Consider the following 24,269-nt stretch of genomic DNA (forward strand, 5'->3'; position numbering starts at 1 on the left):
TCACAGAGGAAACGGACTGGTCAACAAGGAATCACTCTGCCGTGATCCCGGAGCCGGGGAAAGGGATGGGCTGCAAAATGTATGAAGCAGCCGCAACTGTGCCCGTGCTTCTAGGCAGGTATCCAAAATCGCCTCGACAAGGTGTCAAACATTTGTGCCCATGCCCTCATCAACAGACATGTATTAAAGACAAATGGAAACATATAAAAGGCCAATACCCTTGCTGGGTACACCGTCCAAAGAACAAAGTCTCAGTTTGACAACTGGCCATCTCGGTTCCATGGGATTCATTCTTGGAGAACCTTAAAAACCACTCTTCTGTCCTCAAGAATTGCTGCATATTTGTCCTATCTTTGGCTCAGGGATGGAGCACGTTCAAGTGAACTTTAATGTCTGCACAGATTTGACTGTCTTTTTCCAGGTTCACTTGTCCATTCCAAAGAGGCTTGAGCTATGTCCATCTTCCGTAAGATCTATTCCCTCCAGTGACAGCTCATTGAGCCTGCAATTAAAAGCCAAGTGAACAAGACTGTCCTCAGCTAAAAAGTTCACCCACCCTTCACTGTTTTCTTAATCTCCTCTCCTGGCTAATTGCAACAGACTAACACCTCCCTTCACCAAGATACCCAACTATGTCATTTTTCTCCCCAAAGGGAAAATAAGGTCCATAAAAGAGGAGACAACTCCATAGTCACCTCTGAATTCTTAGCATATAGTAATGTCAATAAATACAACTCAGATTATTGTTAGTTTCCTTTAAAACCTTTCTGGTTATTTGAATGAGACCTTGGAAGAGAGGTGTTTGCTGTCCAGTATCTTGATCCACAAGACTCTGGAGGCCTTTTTCGGAATAGCTGTTCACTGATTCATTCAAAACACAACTTATCAATCAAGGAGTAGCTGTGGTTTTCTGCAAGGAGTTTGTGGTCACTCTCATGCCAGAACAGCTTTAAACTATATCCTTAATTTGGATTTGTTATTTTTCCCCTCTTCCACCAAAATTGACTTTTCTTACTTTCTTGTCTTGAGGAATTTTTTTTTCCTATTTCACCCTTTAGTAAAGCAAGATTCTCAGGATGGGCTTGGCCCATTTTATGATCACCCATCCAACTCCTAGTGTGAGAGGTCTGGGGCTCACCTGCTTCCCTCCTGTCAAGGCAACTGAAAATCAGTTCAGGAGCCAACCAGCACACCACGGCTTCTAACGCTCACGTATCTCTCAGAAACCCTGCTTTCTCGTTTGTCTTGGCTTCTGAGAATTTTCCCTCACTTTCTTGACAATGAGTTGTGCAGCTTGAAAGATGAGGAAGGAAGGTTTTATTTCTCAATCAGCGTTTTAAGGAACTTGTGTAATGAAGGTTTTCAGGAGTTTCTAGAACCCTCCATTGCCGAGACAGAAAACACACTAGACATTTTCTAAATTTAGTTCTCATGTGCATTTTTTCTTTGCTTTTTTTTTTTAACTGCTAACAGACATTTTTTAATTAAAAAAAAAATAAGGCCCCAAAAAGAATAGAACACTGAAGGGGCAAACAAATTAACGGGCAAAGACAGAAAAATGATAACTACTCTACAAAGTTAATATAATACATACACTATGTATCAGATCAGCAATTCTCAGTAACAGCTAATTGAAACATGACCATGAGGTAAAATTTCTCTCCTGTCAGGACATGGCCAACAGAAAATACAATTAAACCAACAAACTAATATCCTAAGTCTGGCGAGGTACAGAAGGCTACAAGCTAAATGTGTCTTATTCTAGAAAAGAGGGAGTCTCACCAGCTCTTTTCTGTGGAGCCTGAGCCCACGGGAGGACGGTGAAGTGAGCTCTGTAAGTACACAATTAGCAAAGTGAGTGATGAATAAATAGACGTGAGCTTTGATGACAGGGATAATACTACTATTCGTTTGTCCTTTAAAGTATGACTTCACGTTCAGTGATCAATTCTTCAGCGTCCTTAGGAGTTGAGATTTTAGGAAAATGCACAACCTGGGCCCAGATCTCCTCTTTAAGCTCGTGACACTGCAGTTAGTTGTCTCAAAGGCAGCTCCAACTCCACATGCAAAGAGCTGACTTCACGGTGTTCCTCCCATAGCCGTCCTTACCAGGGCCCCTGGTCGGAGGGTAAGGTCTCCCTGCGTCTCCCAACTCAGGCCCATCACTCACAGATGTGAATGGACCCCTCCTTCAGGGACCAGATATCCTCAGACACCGAGTCCCACTACCCTCAACTGACCTACCAGATACTCACTGGCACTCACTCAGCACTGACTCTCTGCTGGAGACCACGCTGCACACTGCACAGTGTATCTCACTGGATCTCCACAATAGTCCTGGGAATTGGGTACATCACTGCTTCAATTGATTAGATAAATTGTTTCACTTCCTTGCGTGCGTCATTCAAACTGACACGGCTACTAAGCCACAAGCCTGGGCCTGAAAACCACTTGAAAATTGGACACTGCTACACCTCGCAGCCACCCTACTCTGACTCATCACATCATCTCCTGCCAAGCCTTCTAAATGTTTCCAAACATTCTAGAAGACAAATATGAACTATGAGAGCACCCCACTCTCCTACTTAAAATCTGTCAATGATGGTTCACTCCCCTTAGGAGAAAGCCCAACCAGGCCTGAGCACAGCCTAAGGCCCCAGCATCCGCTTTCCCTGCACGGCCGCGCCGCCTCACCCACCACGCAGCTCTACACGTGCCGTGTCTAGGACAGGGATGCTGACTCCGCACAACCCAGGGCTTGTCTCACTTGAACAATGATCACCTTCTTCAGTGTTCATCTTCTTCATTGCTGACTCTCACAAAAATATTTTCTCATGATGAATCAATATCTTTTTCCTTACAACTGCCCATCATTAATAATGAGCTCCCCCCAAAGAGAGAAGACCTAATTCTCAGTCTCCTTATCTGTAAAGTGAGAATAACAAGGAAATATGTGAGGTTTCAAGAGAAATAATATTCATGTGAGGCTGAGGGACAATTCCATCATACAGTAAGCATTCAATATGTGCTTACTTAATATTAATAAGAATATATTGCATTCTAGCAACCTTCAATCAATGTTTTATGACTTTGTCCAACAGACTACTGACAAACTGTTGGACGAACCACTTTGAGCAGATCAGCACAAGCATACTGGGAGAGGTAAGTGCTGACTCCAGTTACAGCTGCAGCCACCCAGCACTACGGGGCGGGGGCAGTTTGCTCAAACTCTTACATGTTGCTTGAGCATTTAGTTCTCATTATAGAATAAAGACAGTTGTTCTTTAGTCAAAGCTCCTGAAACATAAATCTTCAAAGATTGATGCAAATTAGGTTTCAAGTACAACACTCTCACTAGAATTTATTTGAAAATTATAGTCTTAGCTACTCCGCACATCAAAAGGGCATAATCTTAATGTATCTGACTAAATACACTGAAAGGGTTGTTTAAAAGTAATTAAGAAGAAGCCATTCAGAATAAGCTCTCAGTATCATCTGCACAAAGACCCACCCAAGGGTCTCATTTCTCACTTCCACATAGGTGTTTTCAAGTAGCTTACCTTGGGTCTTGGTTTCTTATAACACGGGGCGGGGAATAGTTGTGGATAGATTTATGTAGCAAATATATACCAAGGGTATTTGTTGTGAAGGAATTCTACAAATAAGAAGATTGATACATAGTCCCACCCATAAGAAATTCAGCCTTTCCATTTACAACAGCATTAAAAATAAAGTGAGAGATACATTTAACAAAAATTTACAAGATTTGTACATTGAACTTTTTGAAGTATCACCAGAATAAATTTTAAAAGATCTACATATATGGAAGACATCCCATTTTCATGGAATGATTGACAATATTATTAAAAATGTTAAGAATCCTCAAAGTGAACTATATATTCAGTGGAATCCCTATCAAAATTCCAGCTGACTTCTATGCAAAATTGAAAAACTGATCCCAAAATTCACATGGACGTGCAAGGGGCCCAGGACAGCAAAAACAACCTTGAAAAAGAAGAGTAAAGTTGGAGGACTCACTTTAAAGTGTACTAAAATGCTATAGTACTAAGTCAGTATGATACTGGCATAAGTTTGGATAAATAAGTCTAAGAGACACAATAAAAACCCACGGGGAAAAACTTACATTTACAGACACTTTTCCACTAGGGGGCCAAAAACACTCCATTGAAAGAATAGTCTATTCAACTAATGGTTCAGGGACAGCTGGGTATCTGCAGGCAAAAGAATCAATCTGGAATCTGAACACCCATATTTTATATAACAAATAAAATTAATTGAAAATAGATCACAGACAGAAATGTAAAAATTAAACCTATAAACTTTCTAAAAGAAGACACAGTATAAATCTTTGTGGGCCTAGGATAGGCTTTGGTTTCCTAGATACAAAACCAAGAGCACAAGTGATAGAAGGAAAAAGCAGATAAACTGGACTTCATCAAAACTAAAACCTTTTTCTTACAAAGGACATCATCAAGAAAGTGAAATGACAGGGGAAAAGGGTATCTCAAGTCAGAGAGTGCGTGCTTTGCAAAAAAATAAAATAAATCTTACATCAAACTACCTCCCTTGTAAAGAAATTGTTTTAATGTTTAAAAAAATATAGTTAAAGGACAATGTGCAGAATAGATGAAAAATTTTGCAAAGCATGTATCTAATAAGAGAGTAGTATCCAGGATATATAACAAATGCTTACAACTGAACAATACAAAAAAATACACCCAATTTTTAAATTTACCACGAATTTAAATAGATATACAAATGGCCAATAATCATATGAAAAGATGCTCAGCATCACTAGGGAAGTCAAAAACAAAATGAGATCTCATTTTACACCCACTAGGATGGTTATAACCAAAACATGGACAATAACAAATGTCGTTCAGGAGGCAGAGAAACCTCATATGCGGCCAGGGGAAAGGAACAATGTTGCAGCTTCTTTGGAGAAGTCTGGTATTTCCTCAAAAGCTTAGAGTTATATGTCTCAGCAATTCCACTCCTACATATAGAGTCATCTCTCAATATCCTTGGGGGGTTGGTTTCAGGAACCCCACACCCTGGATACCATAATCCAAGGATGTTCGAGTCCCTTTACAATCAACCATCTGGATTCATGTAGTGGAAACTACAGATATGGCGGGGCAAATGTACAGCCAACAGAATGAAAACATATTCTCATAAAAAATTTCACATCAATATTCATAGCAGTACCATTCAGAGTAGCCAAAAGTTACTAACAATATCCATCCATCAATGAACGGATAAACAAAATTACCAAGAATAGGCCCACAAACTTTTGGTCATTGAAACTTTGACAAAGGAGGTGAGAACATACAATGGAGTAAAGACAGCCTCTTCAGCAAATGGTGTAGGGAAAACTTAACAGCTGCATGTAAATCATTGAAGTTAGACTACTCCCTCACAGAATATACAAAAATGAATACAAAATGTGTTAAAGACTTAAACATGTAGACAAGACACTATAAACCTCTTAGAAGCAACCATAGGCAAAACATCTGACATACATCTCAGCAATGTTTTCCTAGAGCAGTCTACTCAAGCAATAGAAAAACAACCAAAAATATACAAGAGGGATCTAATTAAACTTACAAGCTTTTGCACAGCTATGGAAACAGTAAGCAAAACAAAAAGACAACCAACCTATGGAATGGGAGAAAATATTTACAATAAATGAAACTGCTAGGGGCTTAATTCCCAGAATATGTAAACAGCTTTTACACTTAATAAGAAAGAAAAACAAACAATTCAATTCAAAAATTGGCAGAAGTCCTAAAGAAACATTTTTCCAATGAAGACGTACAAATGGCCAGTAGCCACATAAAAAAATATTCAATATCATTATCAGAGAAATGCAAATCAAAACTGCAATCAAGTATCACCTCTCACCAGTCAGAATAGCCATCATTCAGAAGTTCACTGACAATAAATACTGGAAAGTCTGCGGAGAATTGGGAACACACCTACACTGTGGTGGGGATACAGTTTGGTGGAGCCATTGTGGAAAAGTGTATAGATGTTCCTCTAAAGACATAAAATTGACCTCCCAGATGACCCAGCAATCCCACTCCTGGGCATATATCCAGAAGGAACCCTAATTGAAAAAGACACCTACACCCCAATGTACACAGCAGCACTATTTACAATATCAAGACATGGAAGCAACCGAAATGTCCACTGAGAGATAACTGGATAAAGAGGTTGTAGCATATTTGTCCAATAGACTACTATTCAGCCATAAAATAATAATAAAATAATGACATTGGCAGCAACATCAATGGACCTGGAGAATGTCATTCTAAGTGAAGTAAGCCAGAAAGAGAAAGGAAAATACCACATGAGATTGCTCACATGTGGACTCTAAAAAAAAAATAGAAAGAAACAAAAAAATAAACTTATCTACAGAACAGAAACAGACACAGAGACATAGAAACCAAACTATGGTTACCAGTGGGGAGAGGGTGTGGGAAGGAATAAACTGGGAGTTCAAGATTTGCAGATACTGAGTATGTAAAGAATAAACAGCAAGTTTATACTGTATAGCACAGGAGAATATATTTAATATCTTATAGTAACTTATGTTTAAAAAGAGGATGAAAATGAATACAGGTAGGTTCCTATTTAGCTGAAGTGTTGTGCTGTACACAAGAAACTAACACAAAATTATAAACTAACAAGACTTCAATGAAAATATTTTTAAATAGACCAAAAACGAAAACAAAGGAAAAGGATATTATCAAGCAAAAAGAATAAAGTACTGATTCAGGCTACAATTATGGATGAACCTTGAAACTTTATGCTAAAATAAGCCAGACACAGAAAGCCAAATAGTGCCCTTTAAAGTGAACTGTATCTAAGCGTTTATTGTACTACTCCTGTAAATTTTCCAGAGGTTTGAAATCTATCAATATCAAAATAAAATGTATTATGCATTAAAAACTTAAAACGCTTCCTCACAGGAGGGCTTTAATTATTAAATGCAGAAACGCATATAAAGCTCTTGGAAAAACAATTTGCACGTCCACACACAGTCACTGCTGTCACTGCCACTCAGAGGGTGGTGCCAGCGCTGATGAGAGCTGCCTCCACTCGCTCCCCTGCAGAAAGGAGTGAAGGCCTGAGCTCTGACAGGCAGGGTGAGCGTGAACCTGAGTCATACACAGCCACGTTCCAGACTCTGCGTTACCCAACTTTCTTATACAAACTGCAACATGTAATGTAAACACGCTAGAGGGATGTATCTTACAACACAGGGAATACAGACAATGTTTTACAGTAACTATAAATGGAGCATCTATTGTACACCTGAAACTAATATCATATTTTAAATCAGCTATATTTTTATGAAAAATTAAAAAATATTTTTAAAATGCTATCACTTTAATATTCAATTCGGTTTTTAAGTTACTACTAAACAGCTCAGAATGTATAAAAGCATTTAATTGTGCTGTTTGCTTACATATTTATTTACATTCAGCCTCTTGCTAAAAGAGAATTTAAACAATTCTGTTAAACACAGCTTAACAACCATAACAACAAAAGGCAAAACGGAGAGTGAAGAGAAAATGGAGATTCAATACTTAAATGAAACCAGGGGGAAGTAAACTCATAAAAATGGATTCCATGAAGTCAGGGAAGGGGTTAAGGCTGACTAGAAATTCAGCTGTAGGATTCTTGGCAGCGAAACCAAAAAGAAAAGATGATGGGGCGGGTGGTAGAGCGTGTGCTTAGCGTGCACGGGGTCCTGGGTTGAAGCCCCAGGGCTTCCACTAACAGGTAAATACATCTAATTAACTGCCCCCCTAAAAGATCACCAAAGAAAAGAAAAAGAGAAATTTCTTTCCCAAAGAACCCTGATATTAAATTTGGATTAAATATTAAAAAAAAGAAAAAAAGAAAAATTCAAAAGATAAGTGACACTGAAGGAAAACCACAGCTGGCCTAACAAGCTAAGTCACAAATCAAAGTGTGATAAGTTTTGCTGGGCTACCTGGTAAATCTGAAGTTTAGTGTCAGTTTACTGGGCTAATAAGCTAACCCGAAAATCCAAGGTCAACAGTTGTCAGTAACGTGATCTGTTCCAAATTGATAAGCTTCAGTGTACTGATTCCTTGCTTTTTGTTGTTTGAGCCTTATTGGGTATTAGCCCCATACTTGTAATTAACCCTATAAAACCTCATGTGCACGTCTTGGAGGTGCTCAGAGCTTTGGAAAAGAAACCCCTCTGAGCCCGCCAGCGTAATAAATCTCAGTACTCCAACCCTCTGTGTGATTCTTATTTCTTGGCTGGCCTTTTGTTTCCATAACAACACAAGCGATAATGCCCGTGAGATAAATCTGGGGAGGCTGCTGGTAAGTCGCCATGTCTCACGTGGGAAAATCTGAAACATCCTTCTCACCACTCAGAGTCATCATAAGCCCACACCACACCTCCTGCCGTTAAATGCAGGAGCACGGTTAGGGCCCGGCCTTTGCTGTCTTTGTGTCATCACAGTGATACAGGATGGAAGGGGGAAGAGCACAGCCATTCAAGGAAGGCCGCAGCAATTGACATCAAAATGGTGAAGGATTCAACCCCCAATAGGCCTTGAGGCTCAGGATGAAGAGATTTAACTTCTAGCAGATCTTGAGCTTCAGTAAACATCCATTGTAATAGTAACCTGGTGAATAACATGCCCCAGGCACCATGGCAGTCCCAATGATAGCCACAAAAGGTCAAAGGGTGGGAAATGGCCAACTCCCTGGGAATCCTAGCCCCTTGCCCTAAGGCTGGTCCTTCTACTTATTAGCATATGAAACCACCAAGCCCAAGAAAACAAGCAACACAGCGCCACCTCGCGGTCACCACTCTCTGTCCCTCTTTGGAGAAGACAGACCTTCTGTCTGTGGGGTGTGTACCTACTTCTAATCTGTGCATGAAACCCCCACACCTCGTGACGTTTCTCTTGCATTTCAATGTATCTGTCTGAATATATATACCTTTACTCAACACTGGCTTGCTCTTGAATTCTTTACTGCATGAAGTCAAAGAACAAAATCTGGTGGGGCACATCCCAGGGGCTCAACGAAAGCCTGGGACACAGCCCTTCTCATGCCCAACGTTTTTTATTCTTGTATCAACAGGACTGGGCTGTGAAGTGACGTCTGAGGCCCCAGCTAAGGGACAGAACCAGCTTCCAGGGTTCCAATTTGCGGGCAGCCTCTCCCCCAGCTTGGGCCTTGGGGTCTGCCCGGTTCTCTGTGTTTCTCTGTTGTGCTGACTCCCCAGCCATACAGCGTACTCCTAGGCCTGTCCCCACAAAACCCTTCTCTCCAAAATACAAGCACGTCATGTCACAATCCTCTTGTTCAACCAGGAAATGTTCAGCCCACTTTTTTCCTCCCCAATAAATTACCCAACTGTCCTCCCTCCCATCACATCACTTCTTTCTTTGTGAGAACTCTGCACTCGCCACACCCCATCATGAACACAGGTGTCTTGCTGGCTGTGACCGAGATGTTTCTTTCTCACACAGCAAGCGTCCTTTCACTTTCCCCTTGTTACCTTAAAAAAGCCTTTCCTGAGTCACCCACCCCTCTGATTATGAACTCACAATGTGCTGAAGTTGCAGTCACTATGTGCATACATCCCAGTTTTGGCTAGGTTTCCATCACAAGATCTTCATTAAGGAGCTGCATCAAGAAGTTATACAGGGTATTCTTACATCAGAGTGGAGGAACCTGCAAAAAATTTAAACGGCTTTGAAGAGAGTGTTAACCAGGGACAGAGATGTCGCGGGTCCTAGTCAAAAGTGTCATGAGGAAAAATGTTCTCCCAAGGCTCAGAGTGGCTTCTGAACACAGAATCCTCAGGGAGGAGGTGACAGGCAGTGATTAGGGTGGGTGATACAGGTTACGCTCCCCCAGCTGGGGAAGAATAGGTTTTTTTCTTGTTTTCCAAACAATTTCTTACTATCTTTTTCTCTTATTGCCACATACCATTTCCTACGAATTAAGCATATCAATGTCAGTCATTTGGGCCACTTGGGAGAAGCTACACGATGCCATTCACAGGGATGGGGCATGACAGCCACACCAGTCTAGGTTGAAAGACCAGTGGGGGTATTTGCAAGGTAATCACGGGCATGCAACAAACTCCCCAGCTTCAATGACCTCATCTCAAAGCTGGGGTCAATAAAACTACCAAGCAAATTGCGTGAAGATTATGGCCAATGTTTACTAGGTAAGTGCCCGTGAAAGCTGCCGCTTAATGGGGAATGAGTACGATCAATGAGGCCCTGTCTACCTGCCCACATGCGCCCTGCCTTCCTGCCTTGCTGCAACAGCAGAACTTGTTTAGCTGAGATGAACACCCCCAGAGCAGCCCAGACGGGAAAGCTCCCAGCTCTGCACGGCGAGACGTGTTCCTTTCCTTCTCAGAGCTGATCACAGTTTGCTGTCGTCTGTTTTTATGTTTATCACTTTTGTAACTCCCTCTCCTCCGGAGTTTTTGCTCAAGCAGCACAGGGCCAGGTGTGTCTTGGGTCCTGCCGGATATTCTGGGCAGGGAAACAGCCAACTCCATATCTGGCTCTGGTGCTGAACGGAGAGAGCAGAAGGCCCAGGGGCCCATGCTGAACTGAGGCCCCTGCACCCAAAATTATGGTCTGACCTTGGGCAAATTACACAGTCTTCTTTACCCTGAGATTCCTCATCTGTCCATGAAAATAACTGCCCATGTCACACAGAGTTACAAGTATTAAAGGAAATCAACAGATTCACAACCTAGCCAAGGGGCTACAAGTGCATCCTCAACAGACAAATGCTGCCTTTACAGCTCTGACGCACGCTAAGCGGGGCGGCCCCACACAGTGAACACTGCTAAGTGCCAGGGTGTTAAATGCTTCATGTGTGCTATAATACTCTTTAGATCTTACAACAATCCCAGGAAGAAATGAATATTATCATGCCCATTTCACAGATTCACCAACAGGTTGAGAGTATGCATTCTATTCCAAGGCCCTATGGTGAAGAAATGGCAATTTAAACCGGAATCTGGGCCCAGGCCTTGGCTCCATCTCTCTCCCATCCACCTGACCACTTGCCTATGAATTCCACCTGTCCAATATAAAAGTTTGCAGCCGGCCATCTCTTAAAAGCAATGTGTGCCACCGTTTGTCAATGTTGTTTAATTACCATAAACTGTTCTCAGAAACCACTACAGTAAAGAAAGTTGGACTTAAGGAATTCTGCATTGCGTTCTCCTGCAATGTGCAGGATCCCTTTCCTACACCTCCAAATCCAAGTGTATGCTTCCTCCGTGTTTATGTTTGCACACGGCTTATTAAAGCAGAAGGTATCTGCAGTAATTCCATCTCGGTTGCTTTCCAAGTTTGCAGATTATCCATATTCGGTCTGTGAACGAAAATACTACAATGTGAATGAGAATACTGCAACCATGTCAGTAAACAAAGAATACTGATACCAAGTCATTAAAGGCTTCCGCCACTCCCCGGCGAGGACAGGCTTGCAGCCCAGCCACTGCAGCAACTCACAATGGTGCCCTCTGAGCAGACTCAGAATAAGAAAGGACGGGCTACTGGCCCGAGATAGCTAGGTGCTTGTCTAAAAAATGAATTCAGTGAGTCCTAATATTTGCTTCCTCCCATTCATACAAAATCACTAAATTCTTGAACTTGAGATACCTGGCTTTCTTTAGATAACAAGTAATCTTTTATTGTTCCAACAACCTGGTCTTTGTTGTAAAGCTCCTATATATCCTAGCTCTTCCTCAACCTCTTGGGAGCAGTCCCTCAGAGAGTTCTGAGAGACGGTCATCCTGGCTCGAGTCCTCCCGCCAAATGAAACATAACTCTTAACTTTTAGGCTGCACGTTTATTTCAGTCAACAGTTTTGGACACCATGAAGCACCACAGCAGATTTCTCTCCACCTGAACTCTCCAAGTAACCAGAGCCTTGGTACCAGCAGTGGCCCTTTGTGCTCATCCGCCTCCTCGGGGGGTCCAGATGAATTTGGCTGAGTCTCTCCTGGTTCTCAGATCTCACATATTGGTTGATGATCCTAAGTTTTATCTGGCGGTGTATCCAGGTACGTGGCCCTCCAGTTGAAAGAAACTGAGGTGAATTACCCACCCAGTGGAGACATCCCGAGTGGGTCCAAGTTGAAAGACACTGGGTTCAGGACTGAGTGGTTAGGTAAGAGGCTGGTCTAATGTTTTCCTCAATTTGGTTACCTCCATTGAATTTTTCAGGATAAAAGTAAAACTCTTATGAGGAAACTTTCAACTCCAAATTTTGGACCATCCTCCTGGCTGGTAACAGCATTCTCGGGTGACAGGGAATCTTCCAGGAGTGGTAGACACAAAGACTTCATGCCACAGAGTTGTCCCTGTGGGAAATCTTACTAGCAAATTTATTCTGAGAACCCGACCTTACAATGGGGAATAGAACTTTCAAAAAAAAAATAAAGAACAGAAAAGAAAAGAAAAAGAAATGACAGATTGCCAGTCTCCAAGTAAAACCCCAGCCAGATTTATGTACATACAAAACTTACAACATTAATCGGGAATAAAAAAAAAAAAACTCACTCTGGAAATAACCAGGCCTGATAAAAACATTTTTTGGCATTCTGAACTTATAAAAACAAAATCCCCTTTAGTGGGAACTTGGATTTCTCTTCCTGTGTCCTTGAAATGTAAACGTTTTATCTTTCTCTGGATGTTTTAAGTGTGTGCATGTAAGTATATATATGTTTAGTTTAGTTTTTAAAGGAAACCTTGGACTCTGCCATACAAAAGTTCAAGTATTGTGTACATACGGTGGCCACGCAAATAAATTGGGATTCTAAGCAATTCTTTGATTGTACCAATTTTCAGATATTTTGCCATCTTAAACTTTGTTGCATCAGCCTGGACCACGAAGGCTTTAAGCTTTTGGAGAGTAAACCTTTGAATTTTATTTAGGCAACACCCCGACTCTCATGTGGAAGGGCCTCTTCATCTTATTGGTTTAAAATCACTATATATATATATATATATATATATATATATATATGTATATATATATTTATTTATATATATATAAATTGATGGCCATATGATGGATTTTTTAATTTGGAAAAACTTTTTAATTGGTGAAAGTTTAAAGAGATCTCATTATAAACGGCTGTTTTATTGGTACCTATTAAAATAAAGTTTAAATGCAGAAAAATATATCTAATGGTTAACCTAAGAACTCAGATATAAAAATATAACTGGTTTGAAAAGCTACATTTTTGTTTTTCCTTTCTGATAAATGTTTCTAGAGATGCTAATAAAAACTTAGTATAATTAATGTTAATTAGGTTGAATAACTGGAAAAAGGATTGTAAAAATGTCAAAAAAACAGATAAGTGGCTTATCCCAAAAGGATAAATATTTTTATATGGTTATTTTGAATGAGATCAATAAAATGGACATTTTTGGATTTACATACAGGGTTTTGATACTACACTACGTAAAGTTAAAAAAAAAGGGCCAAAGAGTTCACCTACTCCCCCCCAACATTAAAGTTCAAACAAGTCCGTTTTATTTACCACAGTTTAAAATATATTTATATGTAGACTGAAATACTTGATCAAGGATTGGGACAACAGACCAATTAATGAAATTAAAAATCGAGAAGGGCCTAAGCTCTTTGGCTGAAACTTGGGCATCCTAGAGACTTCTATAAAATTATATACAATGTACACCCACAAAAAAAAGGTTTCTGTCACTCCTTCTAGAAATAAGAATTATTGATTAAACTTAATAAATATAAAAATTAAAGGTATAAGATTTAATAAAATTGAGATAAAAGTTTGTGAAATTGGTATATTTAGATGGTCTTTATATAAACCTTTTGCTTATGTTGTGGGATAGATATGTTTCAGTGGAAAAACGCTTCCCCTTCTTGGTATTATAAGGCTGGGCACATGTCTATCCCTCTGAAAATATTAATTGAACAAATTAAAGGAAACCAATATAGTTACTTGAGACGTCCAATATAACGTAAATCTAAAAAGTAATTTGAGTAGCTAAAAAAAAAAATATAGGTTTACCCTGGGTTTAACTTATAACTCAAGGAAAAGAGACCTTAATAAATGTCTTATGCAAGCTTTGGAAGACAAAATAAAGAAAACCTTAGTTTTAAAACATGGAATTCTTTGTTTACAGCTCTTCTCACTGATACAAAAATGCCAATTAAGGAGATAAAATTGGGTCTGGGTGACAGAGCATTTATCTGGGGACCTGGAAGAGAGTGTCTTTGTCTTGCAGATCAGAAATATAAATACAACAAACAGTGACCTAGGACTGAGCCTAATTAGCTCAACGAAATAAAACTTGAGGCCATGAAATTTTTGGCATTTTAGAACTCAGAACTCTGACGGGTCCTTCAGACTTTGTGAGGAAATCTTAATTATCTGTTTCATAAATAGTAAGCCTTAGTGATTTGAGCAAGCAAATTCAGCTTACTCCAACTATTATTATAAATATAAGTAAGTTTTAAAGTGAAGCTATGAGATCTCTAGCTTTTGTCTGTTTATAAGCCTGCATACAGATTATAGAAGTGAGATATTTCTACTGCTAAAAAAAAAAAATTTCGAAGTCAAAGAGCTCTGCTTAATTGATGTAAAAATATAAGAGCTTAAAAATTAAGTATTTTTAAAATAAAAACTTAACAAATTGACTTTCAGTGTCATGTGAATTGGAAAATATTCAATATTAAGGTAATATTTGATATTGTTTAGTTTAAGTATGTTCTAATAAATGTAGACATCTTTAAAATCATCCATCTTAACTATAATACCTTTACTGTACCTAGGTTTAATGAAAGTCAAATAAGATCCTGTTATATCTGTTGCAGATTTGTCAAAAAAAAAATAAGAGTAATGTGCTGTGGTAAAATTTTAAGTAAATTAAATGCAAATGAGATGAGAGCTTTGGGTAAATATTTAAAATATATTTTTAAAATGTATGCTTAAAATAATCTCTAAATGTTTGATATCTTTAAATTCTAGAGTTGTGCTAAATTAAGTTAAATGACAAGATTTTATTAAATATCTATGCCATTTTCAGATAAAATAAGATTGAAATATGAATTACTTAACATTTAACTTCCTCTTACAGTGAAACTAAAGGTGTTTAGAAATATTAATAAATGGTTGGTGTCACACAGAAATAGTCTCTATTAGTAAGGGAATGATCTCAGTATCCTAGGAAAGTAATATAAATGCGTAAAGGAAGATGTAAGAATGGAATAATACTTTGTTAATGAAAAATAGTGACTTTCTCCTGAAGCTGGTTACCTCTGAATGGAAGACAAAATAAGGGACACACTAATATAAGTATAGAAAGCTGTGGAAGGCTTGTGGAAAAGGAACCCTGAGGAAAGTTTTGTACGTGGTCAGAATTGGCTAAGTTTAGAATCAAATTGGGCAACGTAAATGAATCTTAGAAGTTAGCTGGAACAAGATTAGATTTGGTTTTCTCTCTGTTAAGAGGAAAAAATTTTCTTAAAATATTAATCCACCTTCAGTAACAGATTGTAAAACTTCTTATACCACTTAGCTGATCTGTTCTGCCTTTACATTTGACATATTTTCTTGTTAATGAATTAGTACTACATTACAGTGATCTATATGTTTATCTGATCAAGTGTTCTGAAATCTTTCAAAAAGCTCCCCAAATATAAAATTCTAATTAATTAAATAAAAATTAATTTAATTAATTAAAATTCTTTTAATCTCCAGTTAAGTTTGGGATGCTACAGAAGGCCCCTGAAACATCCCAAAGAGAGATTTTTAACTATAAAGTTTCATTTGGCATTTTAAATAACATGGAATTGTCAAATGAATCATAAAACTTCTAAGGTTATATTGAATGAGAAATATTATTAATATAGGTATTGTAGAAATTATATGGACTCCCTAAAATTCTGGTATATCTGAAATGTTACCAGTGATAATTATGGGTATAGTGAACAGGTTTCTTTATTGATTATAGTGTAACGGTGTTTAACCATGCTTTTAAATCTTTTGTCATTTATAGACAGTTAATTGTTTTCTTCTGATGGTTTTGCAAAATGCTTTCTCTTCAAGGAGATTTACTGATTTCTAATAAATTTCAAACTACAGCACTGAACTAAACTGGGTAAGACATTTTAAAGTTCTAATGAAAACTCTCATTAAAAGAATTAGTTACATGGGACTGATTAACCAGCTGAATATGGTTATAATTTTTGATATTGTTTGAAATACTACTGCCTTTTAACCTGTTTCCCAGACATAAAGAATCTCTTCTCCTTAAGCTAGTTATGGTTCACAGCAATTTGATAAATTATAACTATGTATACAGACTTGGAACAGTTATCTTTTCTCTCTATCTGATCCCTCAAAAGACTAAAAATACTTAGGTCCCCAGTGGCTCTATCAGACAAATTAGGGAGATCATCTCCTAAGAGATATAGGAGTATAAAGGTATTTTAAGGATTTTAAAGAGAAAAGAATTTACCTAAATCTGTAAGGCAAAAATCCATGAAAAGCCTTGACGTGGCTTTCTTGGCCTTAGAAAACCTTATTAACATTCTACCCTGAGACTCCGTATTAAAACTTCCAACACAGTCAATTTAAAAAGCCTATATGATCAAATAATCAGATTTAATTTGTAAAGAAATTAATCTTGATTTGGCTATATTTGAGAAAACTGAGGGTAACTTTAGAGAGAAAAAAATTATATTTTAGTGGATATTAAATTCTAGTTTTGTTAATTGAGGTCCATATTTACTAAGACACTTCCCAGATCATTCCTTGCTGTTATGTCACACTGCTGTACAGTTTAATTGAATTATGAAAAGAATACTCTAGGTTTGATTCTGAAGCTCAGTAATCTATCCTTGGGTAAAATTCCAATGCCCCATGACCTGCAGCCAGGGGATTATACATACTGCAACAGGCATGACTTAAAGAACTGTCTCCAACCTGAATGGAAAGACCCTTTTTCAGATACTCTTAACTAGACCATACACACCAAAGCTGAAGGAAACGGAGTCTCGGATTCATTTCCTATCTGAAACAGCCCCTGCAGTGCACTGGCTTATAGAGCGCTGCTCACCTTAAAACAATGCCCAAATGGAGAAAAAGCTTCCATACCAGGATGAGAAGAAGACGACATCTGAGCTAGACTGCTGACCCAAGACACCGGACCAGGACTGTATACCAATTACTTTGATAATTTCTCCAACCTTTGATTATGAACTACTCCAATTGTTAAGTTTATGATAAATTACCTATGTCTAGTACTTCTGTGTTACCTTGGTGGGTTTCCCTACTCCAAGGCTCTAACTAGGTAGCCCTCAGAAACATTATTCTAAAAAGAAATTATAGTTCTGTTTAGGCCACTGTTGATCTTACAAGGTGGGAGATTTCAACTGGCCAATTAATACCTGCTCTGACCCTGACCATAAATATGAACTTTCTCATAGGATCAAACTCAGAAACACAAGCAAAATTTTAACCCAAAAATACAACTTCTCGACTATTAAATTCTTACTCGTGACTTTATTAACGTTACTAGCTGTATTACTTATATCCTGTCTATTTTATAAAATTGTTGTCTATTACATTTCCCAATGTGTAACTAGGCCCACAAGATTGATGATGGCTAAACATCTTGAAGAAACAGATAAAATTTATAACCCTGAATAAAATAAATATAATAGTGTGATTCTAGTTATGGGAATGAGCAAAGAAGGTTAAACACTTCCTGGATCATAATAGAGTAGTAAGACAGGTGATCCAGAGAACTTTTAGTATCAACAGGGCCTGATAAAAAAAACTAACACCTTGAATGGCAACTCAGAAGATTCTTCACCTGAACTAGGAATGAGCCATCCTAGCAATGTGGGACAAAATTGGTCATGAAATTTCTCTCAAAATATTGGTCGAATTTAGGACCAAGGGGGAACACTGTGAATGAAAATACTACAATGTGCATGAAAATACTGCAACCATGACAGTAAACAAAGAATGCTGAATCCGAGTCATCAGCGGCTGCTGCCAAACCCCAGCGAGTACATGCCTACAGCCCGGCCTCTCAGCCACTCACAGTGGTGCCCTCTGAGCAGACTCAGAGTAAGAAAGGACAGGATACTGGCCCTAGATAGCCAGGGGCTTGCCAAAGGAATGAATTCAATGACCCAAATGTTTGCTTCCCACCATACATAGAAAAGCAGTAAATACTTGAACTTGAGATATCTGGTTTTCTTTAGATAACAAGCAATATTTTATTGTTCCAATTACCTGATCTTTGTTGTAAAGATTCTATTTATCCTAGCTCCTCCCCTACCTCTTGGGAGCAGTCCCTCAGAGTGATCTGAGAGGCTGTCATCCCGGCTCGAGTCCTCCAGCCAAATAAACCAAATCCCTTAACATTTAGGGTGAACGTTTATTTCAATGAAGTCCCAGAATAGACACAACTCATCAATTCTGTAATGGAACACACTGAATCAGGAACCAAAAGCGTGTTTTAGTCCAGAAAATCTCCAGGTTCCTATTTCTTCCTGTCATTATACAATCCCTCCAGAACTCATTACTTTGCTGTCTGCTCCTCTGGCAACCAAACTCAGAGAAGAGTCAACTCAGCAGAGCACCATGCTGGGGAGAACCCCCCGCAGAAGCACTGCAGGCTGCCTTCCCTCCCGCACGCTCTGCTGACCCTTGGTGTCCACCGTGGAGACCAGGCCAACACAGCTCTTCCCAACAGCTGCAAAGTCGCACACGTTAAATAAATCATTTTATTTTATATGATATTTTACGTATATACCCATCTCTGAAAACAGCTTTGCCAGAAGCCCAAATCTTCAACATTAATCTGCAAAGGCAAATCAGGTCCCCAAGGGAAAACAAGTCTCAAGACGACGCTAAGGCCTCCAAAGTCCTCTCCACGACCATGAACCAAACTGCCTGCAGGTCTGCATCTGCAGGAGGCTACATGTCTGCTTTTAAAGCAACCCCTTTCTGCCCTCGGGTGCTACAATGCCCTTTTATGCCCTCCCATCACAGGGCAAGAGCAGCCGCTGCAGAACCTTGCAGGGCAGCACTGACAGGACTGGACAAAGGGGATCAGAGCTAAACAAAGCATTCTGATGACACGAGCTTGTCACTGTGTCTCTTTACAGATGTAGATATATATAGAGAGAAGTGGGGTGATATTGCTCAAAGTCACACAGCTAATAAGTGGCAAAGTATATAACTCTGCTCCTCCCTCCTGTGTGACGCCCAACTGGGACAACCACAGGGTTCTCTCGTGGCTGCCTGAACAGTCTTTTCCTATCACTCATGACACACAATAGTGTCTGAACTTAGCCTGCATTTGCAGCATCTTTTCCCTCCAGTTTCTCAGGAACAAGGCTGTTCGGGCCTGTATGAATTCCGGCTTCCTGAAATCTCCGTGCTCAGGCTGGTCTTGCCTGTGCATCCGGCCCGCTGCTCAGAGGCTCTTCCTCCCCTGCAGGAGGACGTTTCTAATCTTCACAGGGACACAACCTCAGGGGAGCTCTCCTCTCGCCCTCAGCATGGCAGGTGTCCCAGGCCTCATCCCGAGCAGCCCCGTTAGGACGGTGTCTGCCCAGCTCTGCTAGTCAGATCAGCAGCCTCAATGCCAGGGATTATACCCAGGTCACACTGCAAACCTACTGCCCGCCTCACAGCCCCCAGCCAGCAGGTCACCTGGAAGTCACAGCAAGTGCCCCACCCAATCCAGAAGTCTCTTCTTTTGCCAGCACCACTGATGAATGGTTTCCAACCTTCGGTCAGTTTCGCACAAAACAGCACCTTCAACTGTGAAACGGGTGGTTTTTCTTCTGCACCTCATCCTTACTGGAAACGTAAAGGGAAACCAAAAGGCCTTTTCTCAACCCTTTTCTGATGAAACCCTCCCACCCACAATACTCATATGCTCAGGAGCTTTGGATCCACATGATTTTCTTTCTCTTAGGCTAAGTGGCTCAAAAAACTAAGGGATTCTTTCTCCTTTGAGGGTATTAGCACTCAGTTTCTCGGCTTTAATCTGTTTTTGTCTCTCTCTTCAGTGACCCTAGCAGTTGCCACCTCTTACTCCCTTCAGCAGCCTCCCTCCCAACATCTAGTCTAGGAAATCAGCTGTGATGAGGGCACGGGGGCAGTCACAGAAGATGCAACTAAGGCACAGAGAGGCTACATAATTTGCCCAAGAAATCACCTTCAACCACCAACAGAGTGTGTCACGTCCCTCTGTTTAACTCTAATGCTAAGCAAGTTAACTTTTTGTAGATTATGGTTATAAACAGATGAGGTATGAAAATACATACAAGGACACACATCAACTCTAAGATATTCATTAACTCCACTATTTTGTTTCTATTTATTTTATTTCTATTAAAAAATTAAGAACCCCTGCAGTCAATATAGCAAAATGTTACTGGGTTTTAAATCCAGAATATACAGGGGTTGTGTCATTACTCATTCTTGTATGTATTTTCACAAGACAAAATGATTTGAAAGTCTCTCTCCCCGCCCCCTACTCACTACTGGCTCTCACCAGAGCTCCCAGACCACACATCTAACAGCCTTTCACTTTACCCACAGCTGAACTCATCAGTTTTCCCCCAGAACTCCCTCTGCTGCTTTCCCTCCTCAGAACACAGCAGGACCATTATTTAACTCATTAATCCACCCAGAAACCTGGGCCTTACTCCATGCTACCTTCACAGAAATCATTGATCCTTTCCTCTTTACCATCTAAACATGCCTTCAATCTGTTCGCTTTTACCCACTGACCGTCCCACCGCTCAAGTGGAAGCCAACAACACTGCCCACCTGGACTCATGAGTCTCCCAAGTGGCCCCACAGCCACTCTCCCCTACTTGAGACAAATGTGATTGTGTCTCTCCCACTCTTTTGGACTCATTTCAGACCCACTGTTCTTAGAAGAAACTTCAATTTCTTCACCTGGTGAAGGTCTTTGCCATGAAACTGTCAGCTCAGGAAGGGCAGGACACACCCTCGTCCCTCGGCTCCACCATCTGGCAGAGCATCAGCTTGGGAGGATTGAGTTCTTAGCAAACTACTTCACTTATCCATACAAATCCATGGTAGATTAGAAAGATTTTAGATGTTGAGCTTGACTATTAATTTGGGGATTTTGCACTGGCAACCTGCAAGTATATATTCTAATTATTGTGTCTTCTTAAAACCATACCCAGATTAAAGGAGTATTTGTGGAATGTCTTCGGAGTAAAAGGGACTGTACTTTTACAGATTTTATGTTTTAAAATATGAACAACCCGGACAGGGTCAAAAATAGAACCGCCTCACAAGTGACAGAAGACAGGTGAGACGCATATAGCAACAGGTCACAAAGATGGTAAGAGCAAAGTTGTTTCTCCAACCCCCGAAAAAATTCCTCCAAGAACTGAAAACTCAGAAATTTGAAAGTAAAATACTATCATATAAAGAAAGAAAATAAATAATCCTCTTCATCAGGGTTTCTAGATCTGACTGCAGAGTTATTAGCAGGCCATACTGAATCCTAGCACAGAAAAATCAGATGGACTAGTGATGAGTAAGTTCCAGGAAAACGGCAGTAACTCCTCCACTTGAAAGAGGACACACACTCACTTGTTCAAGGTGATTGTAAACCACATTCTGCAGAAATTCAGAAGATTCAGGCACCGCTTCTAGATGGTGATGACACGGAAGGACGGCTTGGATGCATGCTTCTAACTGAGTCACCGGCATTCTTACACTGCAGGGGGAAATGGAGGCCCTCAGCCAAGAGCACAGTTGTTCCTGTCATGTATCCCAGGCCGTGCCTCGGGGACTCAGTGTACTGTAGCAGTCTGGCCCCAGGTGAGGACCCGCAGCGTGGCCCAAGCAAGCAGGAGGGGCACTGTGCTTGAGAAATCCCATCCCCCATGGGGGCAAGAGGGGCTGGTGGGGTTGTGTGAACCTATAAATGCTCATAGAAATACACCTGCATACATTGAAGTGATAAAATTAAAAGTAGCAGGCTATTTAACAAAATTTCAATTGTCAGTGTTAATTTTACCATTCCATTCCGCTTGTCCCCTGCACTCTGAGACAGGCTTAGGCTCTGTCACACATGCAGCTCTGATGCAATAGTTGTGAAGTTATTTTACTTTGCTGCAAGTGTCTTCGCTCCCAGTGTCACTGTGACTGTCGTCTCTTAACACAGTCAGATATCTTCCTGGATCTCTCCCTGAGTTCCTTGCTCCTGCTTCTCAGATCCTGAGATAAAGAACAGGTGAAGGCACTTGACTGGAAAAGTCAATGTGGACTTGACCAAAGTCCTCAGTGACCCCCTAGGTGAGTGCTGCCCACCCCTTACCTTCGATTCTCAAGGTTCTGCCCAGGGTGACATCCAGCCAGGAGAGAGTCCTGGGCCCTATTAAAAGCTGTGTGGCTTGGGTGCAGGGAAAGCTGCAGGAGCTGGTTCCGTAGCCGGTCCCATCCACACCTCTGCTCCTCTCCCTCCCGAGGCAGTGCTGCCAAGCCCCCAGGCTCCCTGAGCTTCTGTCTTTCTCTTCTACTCTACTTCAAGCCCTTTTCCTCTTCCTTTATTCCCTGATTATCCCTAGCTGGAGTGATTTTTCTATCATAGAATCTGAAAAAATTTCCTGCAGCTGAAAAAGAGGTGCCAGAGGTCAACGCGCATATGGTGGTTCCTGAATAGAGCCCCTGGTTAGGGGGACCCTCACCAACATTCATGGGGCATCAGGCATGTTGCACCACCAACAAGAGTTTGCTGTGACACCAAGGCACGCACAGCATCCCTGCTCACTAAATTGTAGTTGTAGTCCTTTATTAAGAAGCAAAAATAAAAAAATTGCTCATGTTTCTTACTAAAATTATTTATGAGGGAGAAAAAGAAATTGTAATAGAAAGAACAAATTTCACTCCATGTTAGATGTGTTCATTTGGCTTTAATCCTGTACCTTGTTTTCTAGGCTCAGACTTGCTATCTCTGCACCTTTTGTAAAAGAAAGTTGCCTTTAGCCTGAAATATCCAGGAGGGTCTATTCTCCGGGCTCTGATCTTTAAGGATATTTGCTCTTCTACACTTATGTATAGATGGCAAGTTGTAAAATAGTGAATAACCTTTCTTTTTTTTGGAGGTTTTACAGGGGCACCATAATTTGACCCACATGGACAGCTGCAGGAACAAAGGATTTCAAGGACAAACAATTCATACAGCAAGAAGTTTGCAACAACCAGCCACATCCCCGCCACTTTTTAGTATAAAAGGAGACTGAATTCTGCCCTGGGGAAGAGAGTTCTACTGGATAACAATATGCCATTTTCTGGGTCTGCCAGCTTTACAAATAAAGTCTCTTTTCCTTACTCCAACATCTCATCTCCCGATTAATCGGCCTGTCATGCAGCAAGCAGAACGAGTTTGGACTTGGTAACAAATTGACTGCCTTAGAGGTAGTATGTCTCCACTGTTTCCTCATTTCCAGTATTTCACCACCTATCAATTTTATATGCTTTTTAACAACATGAACAAAAAACCTATTACAAGGAATTGATTCCACAGAAATAAAATTATTTCTACTCCTTCAAAACTTTTTTCTTTTCTATTTTATTTTGTTTTGCTTATTGAAAAGAAAATAAATTCAAATCTTTTTATTTCACGTATTTTTATAACTAGATATTGTAAATACTACAAAGATATTTAAATTGCAATAAAAATTGTTCATATATTAGTATAAAGATATATACACAATCAATGCAGATTAGGAAAGGAGTAGACATTTACTAAAAATCCACTGCACATCCAGTCTTTTACAAGCATATCCTGGAATATAAGCTCTATTATCCAGGGTCCCCCACCCCCAATCTCACTGCGGAGTCCCTTAGTAATCAACTACCAAGGCACCAGCATAGAACCATGAGATCACTATTTTAGGTATAAATGAGAGTATTAGCTCATTCAATTCTAAAACAGAAACCTTAAAATAAATACTGAACTTACTTACAGATAAACAAATTTGGACACAAAAAAGTACAGTTTCTCCCCAAATTCACAAAGATAATAACTGGTAAAGGCAAGATTTGAACTCATCTGCCTTGAATATAAAGCTAAGTTGGAAATCCCCTTCAACTGTGGAGGACCAGCAGCACAGCCTGTCACCCTATCTTTGTTCAGATCTGGCTT

At 40.0% G+C, this 24,269-nt stretch overlaps 1 protein-coding gene across 1 annotated transcript in view; it reads right to left on the reverse strand.

The window, feature by feature from the left end:
- Positions 1 to 225: 225 nt before the first annotated feature.
- The window catches only part of LOC140695078 (trafficking protein particle complex subunit 9-like), a 72,870-nt gene continuing 48,826 nt past the window's right edge, over positions 226 to 24,269 (reverse strand). The window contains exons 5-7 of the mRNA XM_072958004.1: positions 21,710 to 21,836; positions 9,630 to 9,756; positions 226 to 502 (exon numbers count right to left, since the gene is read on the reverse strand). The gene's annotated coding sequence lies outside the window, so the exon portion shown is untranslated. The remainder of the gene's footprint in view (positions 503 to 9,629; positions 9,757 to 21,709; positions 21,837 to 24,269) is intronic.

This window comes from Vicugna pacos, unplaced genomic scaffold, assembly GCF_048564905.1.
Source record: "Vicugna pacos unplaced genomic scaffold, VicPac4 scaffold_131, whole genome shotgun sequence".
NCBI classification, from domain to species: Eukaryota; Metazoa; Chordata; class Mammalia; order Artiodactyla; family Camelidae; genus Vicugna; species Vicugna pacos.